The 19552-nt window shown below is 36.4% G+C and overlaps 1 protein-coding gene and 1 non-coding gene across 3 annotated transcripts in view; both read right to left on the bottom strand.

Moving 5' to 3' along the window:
* ppm1bb (protein phosphatase, Mg2+/Mn2+ dependent, 1Bb) overlaps positions 1-9730 on the bottom strand; it is a 29471-nt gene extending 19741 nt beyond the window's left edge. The window contains exon 1 of one of the 2 annotated variants that reach the window (XM_059324313.1): positions 9339-9730. The gene's annotated coding sequence lies outside the window, so the exon portion shown is untranslated. The remainder of the gene's footprint in view (positions 1-9338) is intronic. The other variant, XM_059324312.1, reaches the window with a different exon arrangement.
* Positions 9731-16396: 6666 nt separating this feature from the next.
* Positions 16397-16490, bottom strand: trnai-uau (transfer RNA isoleucine (anticodon UAU)). Its single transcript has 2 exons — positions 16453-16490; positions 16397-16432 (listed from the first exon to the last, which is right to left on the bottom strand). It is a non-coding gene; the product is annotated as a tRNA-Ile (tRNA).
* Between the last annotated feature and the right edge of the window lie 3062 nt (positions 16491-19552).

Genomic DNA, 19552 nt, shown 5'->3' with positions numbered 1-19552 from the left:
ATATCCTATCTGCTTCTCATACACAAAATGAAAAGGCGCTAAAAATTGGAATAGTTTATTTTTTTAAATGTCTGAAATATCTGGGTCATCATGCCAGACATTTTACTAGCAACAGCACGTGGAGACTCTAGCAGCACCTCATGCTCAACTGCCTTCCGCCATATCTTTGCATTTTTGACCTGCACTATATTTTCCCATCACACAAATCAATTCTGACCTAAATGTCAGCAACTGCTGCAGTATGGAGCTACTTACAGAATGTATTGCTTGGCTGGTGTAGCGCTCGTGAGAACTTGAAATCAATAAAAAGCGATAAAAATCGAAAGCGCCCTGAGCGCGTCTTTTTTCCGACATATTGATTTCTCGCTCTGCATTGCCTCCCACATGAGCGCAAACACGGCATGACAGGCATGTGCCCAAAAAAGGCCGGTACATGCGACGAGGAGTGACTACAGCTGGTTTCAGAGGAACGTGTATGTATGTGTGTGTGTTTGTGTCTGCTCTGCGCATGTGTGCAGTGTCATAGTCTATGTGCGAGAAAAAGACGCTCTATAAATACGCCAGGCTGGTTTAGATTTCATGTCCAGGGTGGGGCAGTGGGCCACGCCATTCACATTTCTATTGCTTTTCTGCTACATGATCGTATCAACAGGATTCCCTCTATCAAACTCTGACCACCAGCTACTGACGCCCACTAGTAGCCTACAGGTTCATGTATGGGAAGACAGTGTGTTCACATATGTGTGTGAGAGAGAAATCTGTTATGTTCACCAGCAGTGATTCTCTCTAAAAATAAAACAAACACACTGCCATTGCCTAGCAACCACCCACCCTGCAGGGCAAACATCCAGGCTAAGCTTCATTCAGCGACATCCCCCTCTCTATGTCTCTCTCTCTCTCTCTCGCTCTAAAAGACACACACACACACACACACACACACACACACACACACACACACACACACACACACACACACACACACACACACACACACACACACACACACACACACACACACACACACACACACACACACACACACACACACACACACACACACACACACACACACACACACACACACAACAACCACACACACACACACACACACACACACACACGCCTGGTAGAGAGAGGAAAGGGGAGTTGCATCATCCATCCATTAAAGCATTCGCAGCAGCCAGACCCTGAAAGGAGACATGCATACTGCAAGAACACATGCAGATACTATGAGATTTCTCTGGCTGACAATTCAAAAAAAAAAATAATTCAAAAAAATACACACACACGCGCACAGAAAACCCAGGAAAATATCTCCATTGAGACATCAGACTGAAACCAGGAACTCTCAACCACTTAACCCCCCTCAAAACTGCTGTCACCCGTGCTGTAACCGCAGATCGAAACCAACACCCCCTCATGAAGACGCACATGTCTGCCAAAAACCACTGGCTACGAAGAGGGAAGTGGAAGGTCGGGGATTACATAATGCTGCAGAGAGCCTGAATGCTGCTGTGAGAGCAAGCACAGTCGCACAAAACAGTTAATGCTTATCTGGAAGCAAGGTTAACGTACAGCGTCCAGCGCTATCCACGTGTACACATCAATACTTATGTTGCAATACATCGAGACTCACCCTATACAACCCTGTTCTGGTCTGGCTCTCCAGACGAAGTGATACTAGCTGATTACTTGATTTTGATATGATTACAATCTGGGCGTCTGCAATTTGTTTTTAATCTACAAGACCTTACCCAAGACGATGTAATTTAAGACATGTCAAGCATTATCCCAGGATCATTATGTCTTTTAGGCGACTCGCACATCTTAACTTTTGTCGAGCTTAATAAATTTGGCTTGGTGTTGCTTTCATAATTGACCTACCAATAAAAGCCCGTATGATTGGGCACTGTAAAGAGTAACAATACCAAGTTGACCAGGACATCTTAAAAAAAAACTACACAGAACTGTTTATTGTGCTGCCAGAGGTTGCATTAGACTTTTGCTATGTCTTTTATTTTGATGGACAGGTACATTTTTTTTTATAATGAATATCAAGCGACCAGTTTTTTAACATCAACACAACAATGCCTACAGATAATAAACAGAAAAAAATGTGAAACAAGCTCGCCTTTCATCGTGAACCACGCTAATCCCTCTGTTTCACCTCGTTTATCAACGCCATCACAATTACTGTGCTTTTTAAAGAAAATTCGTACACTCAGCTGCCACGACATGCTACTAGTTAATGGTAGATAGCTGCAGTTTCAGCTGTTCATCATACACTCAATGTGCTCAGACAGAGAGCCCACAGTAACGTTACACTCTGCAGCTCCAACAGTGCTCTGGCACTCGGAGCAACTACTTATGATCGCAAAGAGCTGACCAATGTGTTAGCGGAAGCCAGCTGGACAAGAAGGTTTTTGCACGACATCGAGACAAGATTACACAATAGATGATAAATATGCACACGGCACCTGCTGGACAGGGGTGTAAATTACTGATATTATGGAAGATCAGCCTAGTTTTATAATCTGCCTTCAGAAGCTTCAGAAATTATTAAAAACAAATCTGTCAATGAAAATATCCGCTTAACACAACCCCTGGTATCACTGCACACCCAGTTCAACCACGATTGGCTAGCATTCAGATTTAGTTACAGTAGCTTACATGTTAGCCAGCCAGTCTACTTTTAGTCAAACTTTTTGATAAAGCTTGCTTGGTTCTAAATTCATTAGTTACCATGTCACATTATGGTAAATCTGCACCCTCTTCATCGGTTCGTTGACTGCTTGGTTGTTTTGGTCTTAGTCGACTAAGAATTCTTTAGGCGATTAGTACTTTTTTTTTCTTTCAAAGAATCTAGTTTGGTAATCGATACATTTCCTGGCCAGATTTCCAATTATGTTTCACATTTTTATCAAATAATGCATTTCTTCTGATTTCAAGTCAAGCAGTTATGGAGTTTGGTGATTTACATGATAAGATAGCAGGTAATTCATATACATTTAGTTACCTACTCCACATATATACCATGGAGAACAGAAGCAGTGTGGGTTGTTTGTTGTTGTTGTTTTTACAAATCCTGTGTTATAACTAATATCAAACTAGTTATTTGAGAGTGAATAATCCCACATTGACTCAGACTACCAAAATTGATTACCAGGTTGGCAAAAATGTAATTAAAGTTCATGGACTCCACTGTCTTTTACACCAAATCCCTACATGGTAAGGTTTAAATCAAAATGAGCACACAGGACATGAACAACATGATCTCTCAAGACATGCAAAAGAATGCAATGACTGTGATAACTCGGCTGTATAATGCTGGTCCAATTAGAGATGTGTGCTGGTGAAACAGATCCAAAACAGGAGCTCCACTCTCAGAGACCTGGCTGAACCTGCGAATCCTCTTAAAATTAGACTCGCAATTAAAAAGGCATTTGGTACGTTTTTCTGTGCTTGTTACCTCAAAATTGCTCAAATTTATCAACTAGATGTTGCCCTCAAACAAGCAACAAAATGCTAAACATCCTCACGAAAAAATCCATGATACTAAAGTCGACGTTTCACATTTTATCGCACCATATGCTCAACAACTGGCAAATGTACCAAGTTAATCAAAGTATCCATAACATTTTTTCTGCAATGTCCCATGATGATCAACATACAGTCCATGTGACGGACTCAGTGCCTGATGACCACATGAAGGAAAATACCTGTAAAATATGACACGATCATGTGATATTTCCTAACATTTACAAGGTGAGGACGACCACATTAATGCAATCCATTAAGCTAACAAACCCAGAGTGGATTGTAGGATAGTGAGCGAGGACTGCAGAGGATACACCGGGTCGCATTTCACAGCCGCATTTGGAGAAGCCTCTGGAATGGGACAGCCTCGTCGAGCTGCTGTGACGTTTTCAGTCTTGAAATAAGGACTTTGGAGTAGGCAACACTAAAAAGGGACACAGCTCATGGTGTGTAAGAGGTCCCTTGTGTAACAATAATGACTTCTAAACCCACACCTTCCCACTGTGTCTATTCGCACACCTGAAATTCAAATTTCACTCTGTCTTTTTATCTTAACTGCTGAAACCAATATAACCTATACTCTGACCTTGCCTCCATTTTTACGCTTATTTTATTACACGTAGAACAAAGTGTGCAAAGATCCAACATGCAGCACTTCAACACACTTTATTGACCCTCCATTTCTTCATCTCCCCTTTGTGCACTAATCTGCTGCAGAGTGCTTCCAAGGTCGAACATACAACTCTTAGATCATACCAGTCAATGGAATCACTTGTTGCCATTTGCTCTAATGCACTTTTTTCCCCTTTGAGAGTCAATAAGATTTTTACTTTATGACCAAGTTTACAGAATATATAGGATACAAAAAGTACGTAAAAAGTATTTGTGTTTTTAAAAGGCTGACATTGGTAAATCGTGGCGACCCTTACCGACTAAAGCGTCAAAGAAAAACTGTTTGTAAAGCTCTTGGAACTTCTGAACACAAATCATCGAAACACATTTTTAAACAAAGTGAAAAAAGGGCCTAAATGGTCAGATGAAGGGAAATAATTTTAAAAAACTGAAAAGACAGAAAAGCAGCAAAACCTCATATTTAAGAAGCCAGTATTAGAAATATAGGTGAATCTCTCATTGATTGACTAATCCGTTAATTGGTTACTTGTTTTAGCTCTACTGCAAAAGAAAACAGTTTGTAAAAAAAAGGTTCTATGTCGTCCCTGAAATTTCAAGAAGAAGCACAACTCAGCTACAATCATGGCAGTGGTTTCCTAAAATCTTCCTTAAACCAAGACAATGTTCCTTCACAAATGACTTAGAAAACTAAAACAGATTATCTAGGTATCAAGATAGTATCAAGAAACCCAGCCAAGTCTGTTAATCATCACAAAGTGTAACGGCAAAGATTAAAGAACAGGTACCATTAAACCACTGCCACATGAAGTTACTGATGGCAACTATTTATGAGGTCTACAACTTATTGTTGTTTTCATTATTAGTTAATCTTCTTGATTAGTTGTTAGGTTTATAAAATGTCAGCAGATTGTTAAAGATTCATGTCGCAATTTCCAAGAGTGTGTTTTGTATTTCCAGACCAGCCAAACAAACAATGGCTATGTATTGAGTCATCGGTAAAATTTGAACATACACATTAAGCTAGCTGACAAAAAAGCTACATTAGAAGGACAATAAATGGAACATATTCATATTTGAGAAGCTAGGAACTGTGATTTTTTTTTTTTTTACAATTTTGCTTGAGGAAAATATTTCAATGTATTAAAACAATTATCAGAATAGTGGCCAATTAATTTTCAATCAACTACTCAAGGAAACACAAGGCATTGAAGCTCAATCATACATAATGCAAAGCTTTCTCTGTTTTTGATGTGTTTATGCAAACACATCTTTTTTTTCCCCAAACATGAAATAACATGACCACAGTATGAAGCTTCAGTGAACCAACATTAATGACAAAAACTTTGGCTGAGTTCACACTGCAGGTCTTAATGCTTAATTCGGATTTTTCGCTCAGAGATGATTTTTATTTGGTTGGCTGTTCACATTTTTTTTTATTTAAATATGGTCTATATCAGACTGCAACGTGAACAATAACAACGATGTCACACGCAACACGATATGTACGGGAGTAAACATGGAGGCTGCTGAAGTCAGCGTTTACAGTAGAAGCTGGCAAATGTATAAGCAGATGACAACGTAAAGAAGAATGAGGAGAAAGGGAGTAACATTTTTTAACAATGGCATTTTGTGGAGCGATGGCTGCTACGTCTACGGTATATGTGGATGAGGAGTCGGAGACAGGAGTGAGAGATCGTAAACAAGATCATGTAATCACCGTGTCCAATGACTTCCGCCCCCCGCCAGCGCAGTATTGTGATGATTGTCATGCTAGAGTGACGTAAAAGTCACATGAAATGCGACATGACTGTTCAGACTGAGGTCGCATTGGAAAACCTCGGACCTGTATCCGATTTAGGACCACATATAAAAGAGGCAAAGGTCTGATTTAAAAAAAAAATAGATTCCATGTGATTTGTGCTGTTCACACTGTTATAAAAGGATCTGAGTCACATTTGAACAAAAGAAATTGGATTTGGGCCACCTTTGCCTGCAGTCTGAACATAGCCATAATAAACTAAACCACTTAAATAAACTACTTTATATTCCAACAAGTTTTCATGAATTAAATACACATGAAAAACACATATCTTCATGGCTCTCAGTGGTATATAGTTGCCTTCATGTTGACATTATGTACTTTTTTTTAACTGAATAAACTGAGAAATCTGCAGTCCAATTGGTTAAAACCACAGAAATTTGTCAAACAGGCTTGTCACTTGAAATTCTCATTTTGAAATTTTAATCCAATGTAAAAATGTTCCCTATTATGAAAGACAAATGTGGGCTCCTATCGTGACTTTCACTTTTGAAAAGCACCTTGTGACACCTAAAGTTCCTTCAGTGCACAGCCAAGGCCTTTTAAGATCTGTCAAACTCTAAAATAAGCTTGTTGAGTGTCTCAATCTCCTACTGACACTGTGTTTCATCTGCTCCTCAGTCTTTACACAGTGACTGCTGACTCAGATAAGATTATCAGCTATTGAACTCCTCCCGTATCTGGCTGGCAGGGCACAAGACCAACACCAAGTGATGTCATATGCTGGTCACCTGTGCACCTTATCGCAATCTGATATGCTGGAGAAGGTGAGTAGGGTGGCTGCTAGGCTACATTTCAACTCTGCACAATACAAAATTGATGATGAAATGTGAATTTATCTTAAGCCTTAGCTTGGATGACAAATCTCTGCAATATAGTAGGGCAATTTAGAATGGCTCAATCATTCCAGATCATATAATTCTCAAACTGTGAAGGTAAAAAAAAGAGAGTAAAGTTGGTCTGCTCACACACACAAACTACTTCACAAGGGAAGTCAAGAGCTTCACTTTCAACTTAATCTTTGCAAACATTTTCTTTGCTACAGAATGAGGAGAGTGGATTAGATGGATCAGAAGTTGGAGGAGTACTCTTTGCATTGCTAGTGGGGTGACTTCACATTAATAAGGCAAGTCAGAGTGGAACTTGTCATTTTGAAAGTGTAGTAGGGGAAACCCTTGTTTGGACCGGGTGAAACTAGGAATAAGCCCTGGTTGCATGAAAAAATTCCAGAAATTCCTAATGCAATATTGGAAAAATATATTATAAAAAAACGAGTGGCTTACTACGCTATCACATCAAAACATTAGTGGCAGGAGTCGGCCAATTTTATTAATATATAATTATCATAAATAATAAAACAGTCTTCAAGTTATGGTGCTGTATCTAAAGCAAAGTTAGGAGTTACCAACCAAGCCCATGTTTATGGTCAGGGCAAACCCCTACTGATCTGTGCGCATGGACCTGCCCCTCCCTAATAAAGGATTTTTTACAATATAAAGAAAATATTACAATTAAATAAGCATTTATAGCCTTTAATGTTGCTATACCAGCAGTTGATTTATAGTGCTCTATTATGTTGATGTCAACTAAGGCATTGCCTCCTTACTTGACCAGTTAACAAGCAAAGCAAAGAAAAGTTTAAACTATAAAATTCCACTTATCTATTTATATATGTTTAGTTTGAATGTCAATCCCTTGCTATCAAAGTTCAATTCACTGTTATTTTCACAGTTTTTCAGCTGCACTATACCAACTGAGTGTCATCAAAAAGAGCAGTTCTGCTATTTATTCTTATATACCTAAGTAGGAGAGTTAATATTATATATTTCAGGTGAATAATCAGCAGTAAGGAATCAGTGAAGTGTTAGGAGGAACAGTGCTTTTGAAAGACTGGTTATAAAAACCTGACCAGCTTGTGACTAAAATTAAGTGTTATCTGCTTAGATTACATTTCATGTGTACTGACTGATTTCACAGGCTTCGACAAAAGATACTGGACGTAAAAACAGGGGCTATAATTACCCTCTAAGGTCACTGCATGCACAACAGAACAAACAGTAGCTATCCAACTGGCATTGCATGCATTTTTGTTTGACACATATTGACGAATAACTTCGGACATTAACATCGCTATATTTTTAAATGAATAGGATGGTTAGTGGCTGTGTGCTCCTTTAAATGTGTGGTTATTTAGTTAGAAATGCCATTACACTGCCAAGCTAACATCACAAAGCTAACTATTGACACCCATATTGTCACACTGTTTAAATAATGGCCTAAGTAATATTTTGTCAAAATTGTTTTTTTGGCCACCTATGGTAAAATCGCCGACATCATCAGTTGATCAGATCATCTGATTTTGATAATGGCCTATGTCAAGTGTGTGACTTAAGCACATTTATTATGCCTAAGTCAAAATAAAATGTGACTTAGGCAATTTTTTTGAACATGCCTTTGTGACTTAAGCAAGATATGGTACATAAGAGTGACATGAGCATGTCACAAACATGACATGGGATGTGTCATGAACATTAATGACACTTTGAAGTAACATTAATGCTCATGATACTTGTCATGTCATGTTTCTGTCAGGCTTGTGTGACTCTTATGTAGACACCTTCAAAATAAAGTGTTACCATATCTCGCTTAAGTCACAAAGGCATGTTCAAAAAAGTCATTTATTTCTCTTAAGTTGCAGAATTTACACACAGTGTTATTACTATGCCAATAGCCATCCTTTGTTACATCCTTTTTGAGTGAAATCATCAATAAATGTCATATGTTACACTTTTGGTTAAGTTTTTTTGTGTTTTCCTGCAAAACTTGAAAAAATTTCTTCGGCGATTATTTTAACAGGGTGACGATATGACAAAGTCCGCTAAGCTGTCATTAGCTGGTTATAGCTAGTGAAGCCTATATCACACTAGATTAGCTCATTCGGGACCAGTCTAAACACTGGAGGCCAACGCGTCGTTTCACTCTTAACATAAGTACATTTTAAATTAAGCTTTATTCAGAATTGGCTCGCTAACGTTACTTTGAAACTTCAGAGCAAGGGTCAGGTTTTATTTTGACAATGGTCTGTTGGGACGTTATTGCACAACACAATTTATGTAGCACAATCTAAGGAATGTTTTTAGAAATGCGTTTCTGTGTTAAATACCAATCCACTGACCACATGCTGAACTCCATTACCACTTAACACTGCTCCCTCTACGGAAAGGCCTAGTATGCCAGTGTGTTGATATGAGCTAACGTTAGCTGACTGGCTAATGTTAACTTCACAGTTAGCTGTCGCTTGTCAAACTCAAGCTAATGACGTTAGCGCACATACTAGCATGCTACTTACGTTTTCCTGCTGTTGCGAATGTAGATCCAATCTTGATTATCTGCTGGATTCTGCTTTTGTGTGAAGATATGTCGGTAACCTAGCTATCTACGGAGCTAACGTTAGCTAGCTAGCTATGTTATGTTTCCTTATTTGACAAAAATAATGGAGATTGGCCTCAGATGAGCGGCGATAATTCCTTTCTCGGTGGTTCCCTGCTTGGACAGCGTTGATTTTTACGCATGTTGGACGCCAGTTCTGCCTCTCACATAAAATGAAGACTATTCCGATCGTTCCAAAACAAATATGGACACTGAGAATTGGTTATATTATACAACACTGACAAATCTAGCACTTTCTTCAATTGAAAGGCCAGAGCTATCCTTCGACTTTGGGTGCTGAACAAGAGGAGGTGTTATTTTTGGCATATGCTCTGTGATTGGTTACAACGTCAGGGCGAAACGGCTGTTAATTGGCTGCTTCTTCTGTCAATTAGCTCTGCCCCTGTCCAAAGCTGCACGCCCATTGGTCTATTTCCGAAGCGCTATGATGCACTGGATCTTTGGAATGCACTTGTAACTAATTTTGGCGTGTGCCGAAGCTACTCTGGATAGGCGGGGTTAGTCTTGAAATCAAAACGTTCAACACCGCGGCGGGAGTCGATTGATTGCAACCTGATATCCAAGACTCAAAATATAACTACAGTCAATGGTGATAGAGTTAAAAATGAAATAGTAACTTTCCTCTCCTCTAAATGTTCACAAGTAACCACAAACACAAGTGCCCCGGAGTTAATAACAAGCGCGACTTAATTCAAGTACAGCAGGGATGCTTGAAGGGGTTCCAGTGGGAGTCTCCAACAGAAAGAATTGCTCCATTTTACTGTCATTCACAGGAAATAATGCTATTTTAAGAAATTACACATAACTATTAGGTTTCGCCCCCTCTCCATAGGCTATATTTTGTTTAGACAGTTGCACATTTTAAATCAGATATGCCAAGGAGTGCCCGCATAAGGGCAGACATCTTATGATATAGAAATTGATTCAATGTTGAACTGTAGGATCAATTTTACTGTTTAGGCCCAGCTTATTGTCATCAATTAACTAAATGTAACCACACCCAGGGGTCTAATGTCAAGATAATTAAAATACATTTTTGGGATTTTAATGTAAGGCTTTAATGTAATTACAAGAGTTGATCATTGCTGCCTTATTTAGGTATAGCAGCTCATCACAATCAGAAATACTTTATTGATCTCCAGAGGGAAATTTGGTTTCACTCAACCAAGAATAGAAAAAAAGTATATATATGAAAAATAGCTAAATATACAGACTTTTTTTTTAAAAACTATAAAAAAAATAAAATCTAAAAAATAAAAAATATTTAATATCACAAATAAAAATACTTAATATCTCAAAATAAAATACTTAATATCTCAAAACAAAAGATTTAATATATCAAAATAGAAATTACATAGTGTCTAAAATAAATGACTTATTATCTCAAAAAATATTACTAATCTCAAAATGAGGACTTACTTATTGACAGGTGAAATAAAGAAATAAAGGTGTAAAGTGTCATTCAGTATAGTCATAGATGTGATTATAAAAAATATTTTTTAATTAAAATATTCTAAAAATATATAAGTTTATGTAAGTATTTCTTCTAGTTTTGACTCTCCTGCACTTTCTCTGAAACAGTCACAACCCAAATCATACTCTGTTCTCTCATGTACTCTACTGACTGTAGCCTTCTCTATGTAAACGTTGTCTTTATTGAATGTTTTTTCACTGCTTATCTGGTTTTCAATATGCAGCTACACGTTGTCCAGGACAAATTGCAACACTTGAACATTGACTCTGTTGCGTTATAGTGCAACACATGTCAGTACAGAATCTAGGTGGGACAGTTAAAGCCACAGTTGAACGTCGATAGAGCTGCAAACTCAATCCAGCAGCAATACACATCTGCGGATCAACGGACACAATGAGGAAGTTCACTCTGGCAGAAATGAGAAAAAAAACTATACATATTGAATTTACAATGGGAGGAACAGGGGGTTAATCCGAGGGCCAACAGATCATTTGTGCACATTAAACTTAACCATGATTGTACCTGCAACAGACAGAAATGTTTCTCTCTGTTAAGGAGGAGAAATAAGAAACAATAAGGAGTTTTTTTAAAAAGAGAATTAAAGATGTCAAACCCTCAAAATGTGTCACAGATTTGCAGTAAGTCTGATGGTTCTTACAGGATATGTTTTATATGAGCATACATCTAGTAGCTGATTTTTTTATGGCATTTTATGTCTTTATTAGTGAGTCAGCGGAGGGAAAAGAGATGACATGCAACAACAAATGTCCCCTACTGGATTCAAATTAGAGACGTTACAGTTCACGGTCAGGGCATTAACCCACCAGTGTGATTCAAACAAACGTGTCAAAGCTTTTTATCCAATAACAGAACAGAGTTTAGGAGTGGGAGGAGCCATTTCGGGAGTTCCTGGTTCTAGAAATAAAACTCCCATTTATTTTCTCCATGGACAATGCTACATGACTCACAACTGGAGCACCTTCAAGGCTTGGATTGAAATGAAACTCTCCTGGTTTAATCATCAATAGCAATTATTTTCCTGAGATTAAAAGTTTAAGGTCAGATTGTGTACATTAAAATGTAAGTTGTGCTTAAGAGCCAAAGATTAAGGTGCTGAGAAAAAGGGGGTTAGGGTTAGGGTTAGGGTCACAATACAATCTACATTCAACAGGGTTTTTTTTTATTGCTAACATGCGTTCACATCATCAAAAGTCTTCTCACAATCTGCAAAACAGAAGTCTAAACTATGAATCATCAAACTGTGAAGCATTACAACTCTGTTGCTGCACTGCCATGCTTCAACGTAATAATTTATTTTACTAAACTGATAAACAGAGGTGAAATAATTACAAAGTGGTGGCCATAACACAAACATACAAGACTAATGGAAGCTGATTTTAGCCAGTGAGACAGTAATATAAGTTAAAGAAAATAAAACTTTCTCAAAATAATGACTTAGTATCGCAAAATAAAATTATTAAGCATTTCAAAATAAAAAAGATTGGTGTATCAAAATAAAATACGTTAATTAAAAGACTAAAATAAGAAAATGTAGTGTCTAAAAATTAAGTATTTAAAAATAAAGTATGCCAAAAAATAAAAAGACGGTATTTTGAAATAAAAAGATTTAGCATCTCAAAATAAAAAGACTAAATATGACAAAATAAAAAGATTAAATATCTCAAAAATAAAAAGACTTAATATTATAAAATATTAACACTTAAAATCTCAAAATAAAATGGCTTAATACTTGAAAATAAGTAATTAGTATCCCAAATAAAAAGATTTTGTATCCCAAAATAAAAAAAACTTCATATCCCAAAATAAAAAGACTTAATAATGACTCAAAATATTGACGTAGTATCTCAGATATACTAGGTATAAAAAAAGAAACATTCTCAAAAGATAAGAAAATCATTATTTTAAGATAGTTTGTCATTATAATGACTTACATAAGAAACATCCAGGTGGACAAAAGACTCTGCTCTTACAGGGCTGCACGACAACAGCACCGTACAGCCGAGTGTAACGCAATGATGGTCTTTAAAGGCTGCAGCCACATACACACATACACACAAACAACACAAACGACGAGTTCTTTGATAAGAGTTCAGTGTGATTTAGAGCAGGCATACACACTTTAACCTCAAAAGGTGCAACATTTCCAATAATATAGAACCATTTACTCTGCAGTATTATTTAAGAATCAGCAAAAAGATTGCACACATTGGTAGATATTTGAGAAGCTTGAGCACATTCTTGCACTACCAGAGAATAAATTAAGATGTTTCATTCATTTGAACAACAAAGACGTGCAAAGAAATGAAATGTAGGCTGGAGTGAAGTATAAGTGTGTGTAGAAAGATGTTTAGTTGAATAGTGGATCAGTGGCTCAGTGTGTGTGTGTGTGTGTGTGTGAGGGGAAAGCAGGGCTTATCCGTTGTCAATTTGTGTTTCTCTCTCAGGATTAGACTTGTGTCTTATTAATGAAAAACTCATCAGATATCAGAACAGTTCCCAAAGGAACCATGCCGGGTTATGAGACACAGGTCAGATTAAGATCCCGTGTGTGTGCATGGTGTGCGTGTGTGTGTGTGTGTGTGTGTGTGTGTGTGAGCATGTTGCATACAGATAGAGAGTGTGAGTGAGCAGCAAAGTGGTATTTAATTTTCCAAGATGGGGGATTATCACTGGCAGAATTTGATCATTCTGCTGTGATCAGGATGTTCAGTCACAGCTTATCCCAAATATTAAAGTCTCAGTCTTTTGTCCCCTTTCCCTCTCAATCCCCCCCCCCACACACACACACACACAGACACAGACAGACACACACACATGAATGCATGCACACATATTTCCACACGTACAGATGCTTGCGCCACTCCAACAGCCAAGCTTCTCATTGAGTAAAGTGGCCCGCTGAGCCTACTGTCAGGGTGGTGTGTGATGATTGTTCAGCCACCTGGTCACCTCAGGGGAGGGGGAGGAGGGGGAGGAAGGGAGGGGGGGTTTATGGCGTGGTGGTGGGATGGGGTCGTGGGGTCTCTCTGGTTGGTGGGGCAATGCTCAGCTTTAGCGTCTTATGGAAGCAGCCTGAGAAGAGTAAATTAAAAAACTGTTTCGTCTAATCCGAAGCACCAAGAACAAGTGGCACACACCCCAAAATCTGATCCCTCATGTTTACATAGATCTGGATGAGCTTAGACTCACACACACACACACACACACACACACACACACACACACACGACAACATTACCTCAAATGATATGCACACATGCACGTACATGCGTACATACACATATATTCCCTGCTGCTAAATACTTTGTGATTGTGTCCCAGGATGGATAGACAGAGAGGGAGGAGGAGGAGGAGGAGGAGGAGGAGGAGGAGGAGGAGGGAGGTACGAGGCCCTGATCTGCACTCTCATTTTCAGCCTGGAGATCTGCACCCGGGACATCTGGGTCACATCATTACTGCAATCTTCCGCTTGTTCATTCCCAGCTTTACAGGGCTTAGAGTGACAGAGCACACACACACACACACACACACACACACACACACACACAAACACACACACACACACACACACACACATATCTACAGTGTGTAACAGTGAAATAAATCATGTCTAAAAAAGATTGAGGGGTTGGTTGGCTCTTCAGTTACACAGATGTTACAGTAAGATGCAGAGAAGAAACTGAGCGGTGTGCACAGGCTGTTTCAAGAAAGTGTGTCAAAGTTAATTATGTCTGAAATAAACTCATTTGTTAAAAGCAGATGAAAAAAGTCACAAAGTGATTGAAAATAAGAGAAATAAAGGCAAAAATACAAAAAGTAAAGTCAAATAAAAAATTAAAAAATAAAAATTTGATTAAAACAGATACACCCATGATAAGTTATTGCACTCTAACTGAAATACACACCCTGAGTTCTTTTATTTATTTATTACATATATTCTATTTATAAGTGTAGAAATATAGTAAATATAATTTATAACTTTACTGTTTATCATATTCCTCTATTTTTGCTAAATGTTTATTTATTTATTGTTGTTGGTAGGATTTTTTTTTAACCTTTACTAGTTTTTTTATTTTATTATATTAGTTTGGAATTAGAATTTTTATTGCATATTGTCTTTGTCATGAATTGTTAACTTTGAAGCAGATAACTCCATATAGCAAAATGTAAACAAATTTTAAAAAAGACGGAGAGAGTGATAATCGGCAAAGAAATCATATATTTAATAAATATAAATATAAACAGTAACACATGGTGTGTAGCATAATACTAGAACAAAATTAAAAAATATATGATTAATATGGTTGCAAGATTTTTTAAGTATAAATAATGATACGAATGTCCTCTGCAACTGTCACCTGTCAAAATGTTGTTTTTTTGGGGTTGTTTTTTTTTTTTTTTACCTCTACAGTTCAGAGCTTACATTCAGAGCTGCGGCAGCTGTGGACTCTGTCCGGTGCAGCTGCATCGCCCTCTAGTGGTGAAAAACTGGTTTCACAACAGATTAGCAATTCTAACTGTTGACCGACAGAGGGCGCTGTTGAACAACACAAATTAGAAGATGGGGGGGCTGGATAAAGTGGCCAAGAGCAGCTTTTCCTTTATTAAACATAGCTTATATATAATTAAAGAATATATACATTGCTTCGTAGTGTATGTTTTCACATTATCCATATAAAAAATATATATACTTTTACGATATGTTTATTATGATTATCAAGCAGTGTATTATTATTCAACTGACAATATCAATTGTTGTTATACAATGTAGTATAATGAACATATTTCACACACTCACTTATATTTTTCTTATGATTTCTTGAAGCTTATATTCATTTATTTATACTCTAGAATAGAAGCAACTGTAACCAAATTTCCCCCAAGAGTATCAATGAAGCATTTCTGATTCTGATATATTCTATTGTAGCCCACTATAATATACTATTTTATGTTAATATGCTTTACTGTTTTATAACATTATATACTGCATACATTTCTATTATAATAATAATAATTATAATTAATTATTCAATTGGAGACAAACATAAACACAATTATCATTACTTAATCCTATCATATGTGAGTCACTGTCACTTTTGCCTTATATTGTCATCTTTAATTGTTTTATTTTTACTTCTAATCTCATTTTAGTTTTATATGCATATCCATTTTTCTGTCATTGAGAAGCTACTTATCTTATTTAATCAGGCTGTAATTATACACCATGTGATTTTTAGATGGTTCAGTGTAGCATCAGTTACTCTTGTAGAGCCACTAAATCACACCTGTTGACAGGAAGAAGCTGGTGTAGTGTGGTGTTTGGATTCATTTAGGGGAGAACTTGAATATACCACAAGTGTTATTGAGGGGATTACTGTGTGACGTCTACACTGCACAGTACAGGAAGTCACCTCTTATTCGGCATTCACGATGTAACCAGGTGAGGGTTAATCTAAAAACTCTGCTCCAGGTGAGGCTCGAACTCACAACCTCGGCATTGCTCTGCTGCATACTGTCATATAAGTACCGCGCGCTAACCGATTGCGCCACTGGAGCTTCGGCGTTAATCAGCCGGGAAATCCGTTTAAGAAAGTGACCAGCGCCTGTGACGATTAATGATTGTTGAATTTGGTAAATTTTGTTTTATCCTGACCAATTTTTGTCTGGAAAGCGATGGACACAACGGAGACCGGGTGAGAACTTCCCGGGACTCCGGTGATCACAATGATTCCAGCAAACAACGTGCTGCGTTCAAGTACCTATCATAAAACTCCGACATCTGACGTTAACATGATGTGGGTGGGTTTGTTTGTTTTTCATGTTCGAACAAAACAACAAACAATTCAATTCAAGGATTTTCTGTTGACCGTGTGAATAACAGATATATTCACACACATAGTTCATACAAAAGGCTCTTTTTGTTTTAAAAAAACAGAAGGAAAGGGGTGAGAAAAATAAATAAATATTAAATTAATAATAACATAGAAATAAAGATGAGATAATTCATGAAATAAAAAATATAAAAATATAATATAAAAACAGCATACACCAGGGACACATTTTCAAAGAATTTCTCGCTCTACTTGTCGATTCTTCAATCCTCGTATGTCCATTTAAATCGCGCAGAAAAATAAATAGAAATAAGTGAATTAAATAAATGAACAAAATAATAAGTATCAGCATCAGCAGAAAGCACCTAGTGAAGAATAGGTACAAGGAATGTGTTCATTCTGAAGGTGTTGTATCATTACCAAATGAATACAATAAAAAATAATGTGTCTAAAGTGTAACTGTCATGAACATCAAATTCAGTCAAATAAATAGCATAAAATCAAAATAAAAGTGAGGTAAAAAGCAGTGGTGGAAAAAGAGTTCATATATTAAATGAAAGTAGCAATACTACAGTATAAACATTTCAGCTGTAGTGCAAAAGTATGAGCATCAAAATATACTTAAAGCTCCAAAAGTAAAAGTACCTTTTGTGCAATGTGTGTCATTTCAAAATAATATATTATTGGATTAGCCTATAATTAGTGATGCATTAATGTGTTCATGACTTTTATATTGCAGCTGCTAAATGTGGAGCTCATTTGAATTACTTTAAATATTGCTGTGTAGATGAATCTATATAAATATATATCACATTGGATTAGTTAATTTGGGGTGGTGTAAAATATGAAGAAAATTCAGTTAATTAAAGACAACCTTATAATTCCAACTTGACAGGACAGAAAGTGAGTGTGCTCTCAACTCATGTCCTGTTTCAACCCAACGATGCCCGTCTGCACAAAGCCACATCTATAAAGAAATTGTTTCACCACAAAATTGAAAGCACAGTCACTTTCATTTGGTGTGAACTTGACTTGCCTGCACAGAGCCCTGACCTCTACTCCATCCAACACCTCTAATCACTTACTGCATGCTCAGGTTGTCCACATACATTCGGCACTGACACCTTTTTCTTTTTTTTTAAGCTGCAGCAAAGGAGAAACCTATCTGAACACACAGAGACAGAGACAGAGAGAGAGAGAGGGAGAGAGAGAGAGAGAGAGAGAGAGACAGAGAGACAGAGAGAGAGAGAGAGAAGTTGCTAGAGGCACGCTGTAAGTTTCCAAGAATATGATTTATATCCAGAGAGCACTCCTCATTCCTCATCACTGTGTCACATTACCATATGTTGTGGGGGTATTTTACCATATCCTCACAGTGAGGACCAGATCTCATCTATTACACCCCCCTCAAGAGGAGAGTCCGACAGATATGGGATTATTGAGACTGATTTCAAAGAAGAAAAACGTGCCAATATGGTGGCCGATATGTAGAAGTTTTGAGTTCAAATAAAAACATACCTGTTTTATGTGGATTGTGCACCTACACAACTCTGCAGAGGTTCTCAGAAGGTCGATTTCTTAAACAGATAACTCAATAAATTAAAGAATACATTTTTATACATTTTACATGAAGTGCATTATATTGTCAACAAATTCTAGTAATGAACACTGAGAAAATAAAGAATGTATACATATAAGATAAATAGGTAAATAAACATCAATGTATGTTCAATATCAATTATTTCCTAATTATTTAAATCAAGAATATTAAAAAAGCTAAACACGAATGTATATCCAATATCATCCATTTAGTGACCATATAAACAAAGAATAAATGAAATTAAATATCTAACTAAACACCAGTTCTGTATGTTGCATATCAGTCCATTTCTGATCATTTGAATAAAAAATAAAATAAATAGCTATATAAACATCAATGTATATCTAGTATCAGTCAATTTTGGATCATTTAAATAAAGAATAATTGATTAATAAATAAACAAACATGAATGTTTTTCCAATATCAGCCAATCACTGATCATTTAAAAAAAAGAATAAATAAATAATAAAAAATAGCTAAATAAACAGCATTTCTGTATGTTACCTATCAGTCAATTTTGGATAATTTAAATAAAGAATAATAATTTTTTTGAAAAGCAAAATAAACATGAATCTATGTCCAACATCAGCCAATTTCAGATTATTTGAATAAAGAATAAATCCAAATGAAAATAAATAGCTAGATAAACTTTAGTGTATGTTTAGTATTGGCCAGTTTTGGATAATTTAAATAAAGAACAATACATTTTTAAAAAGCCAAATAAACATGAATGAATGTCTTATATCAGTGAATTACTGATAATTTAAATAAAGAATAAATAATAGCTAGCTAAATGAACAGCAGTTCTGTATGTTACATATAAGGCAAATTCTGATCATTTAAATAAAAAACAAATAAAAATGAAATATAACTAGCTATATTAACATCAGTGTATGTTCAATATCAGTCAATTTCAGATAATTTAAATAAAAAAATAAATTTAACCTAAAACCTAAATAAACATGGATTTATGTCCAATATCAGGCAATTACTGACCATTTAAATAAAGAATAAAAAAATACACTAAAATATAAATAGCTACATAAACATCAGTGTATACTTAATATCATTCAATTTCAAATAATTTAAATAAAATAAAATAAATAGCTAGATAACCATTAGTGTATATTTTGTATCAGTCAATTTTGGCTAATTTAAATAAATAATAATACATTTTTTAAAAAGCT

The sequence above is a fragment of the Centropristis striata genome, chromosome 21 (assembly GCF_030273125.1).
Source record: "Centropristis striata isolate RG_2023a ecotype Rhode Island chromosome 21, C.striata_1.0, whole genome shotgun sequence".
Classification (NCBI taxonomy): Eukaryota; Metazoa; Chordata; class Actinopteri; order Perciformes; family Serranidae; genus Centropristis; species Centropristis striata.
The sequence above is the reverse complement of the archived record's forward strand: the minus strand, read 5'-3'. Positions and strand labels throughout refer to the sequence as shown.